Raw genomic sequence first — 1,067 nt, forward strand, 5'->3', positions numbered from 1 at the left:
GTCGTGTTTCAAAAAAGTCGTGTTTCAAAAAAGTCGTGTTTCAAAAACGTCGTGTTTCAAAAACGTCGTGTTTCAAAAACGTCGTGTTTCAAAAACGTCGTGTTTCAAAAACATGTGTGTATAAACCAGTACTGTAATACAAATATTTTCAACAAAAAGAGTCAATTTGAGCAAGAATGTCTCTTGAGGTGAAATTTTACAAGAAGTGTGATCATTACCCCCTCATCTTGATGCAGGCTTTCAACCCATGAGGTCCTCATAGAAAAACTGTTGGTTTATGGACTGGATGAGCAAAAGGTAGACTGAAAACTGAAAATTGTAGGGCCTAGAGGGTGGTGATATGCAGAGCAAAGTCTAGTTGGAAACCACTAACTAGCCCTGTATCCAGTGGTCTGTACTGGATCCAGTCCTGTTCAACATCTTCATTACTGACCTGGATAATGGGGCAGAGTGTACACTTAGCAAGTTGGCTGATGACACAGAGCTGGAAGTAAAGGATTGTAAGCCAGAGGGTCATGCTGCCATCCAGAGGGACCGCAAGAGGCTGGAGAAATGGGTGGACAGGAACTTCATGAACTTCAACCAGGAGAAGTGCAAAGTCCTGCAGCTGAGGAGGAACAACTCTTTGAACCAGTATATACTGGGGACTACCCAGTTGGAAAGCAGATTGGCAGGAAAGGGACAGGGAGTCCTGGTCCTGGTGGACACCAAGTTGAAGGTGAGCCAGCAATGAGTCCTTGCTGTGAAGAAGGTGATTGATATCCTGGTCTGTGTTAGATGAATTATTGCCAGCAGGCTGGGAGTGGTGATTATTCCGTCCTACTCAGTACTGGTGAGGCCACACCTGAGTAGTCTGTTCACTTCTGGGCTTCCCAGTACCAGAGACACTGCGACATACTGGAGAGGATCCAGCAAAGGGCTATGAAGATAATGAAGGCACTGGATCTTTTCTTCTATGAGGAAAAGCTGACAACTAGGACTGTTTAGCCTGGAGAAGAGAAGGTGCTGTGGGAGATCTTACTAATGTATTTAAATATCTGAATGGGGAGGGAGTGAAGAAAACAAAA

This window comes from Neopelma chrysocephalum, unplaced genomic scaffold (assembly GCF_003984885.1).
Source record: "Neopelma chrysocephalum unplaced genomic scaffold, ASM398488v2 Primary Assembly neopelma1_42, whole genome shotgun sequence".
Taxonomy (NCBI): domain Eukaryota; kingdom Metazoa; phylum Chordata; class Aves; order Passeriformes; family Pipridae; genus Neopelma; species Neopelma chrysocephalum.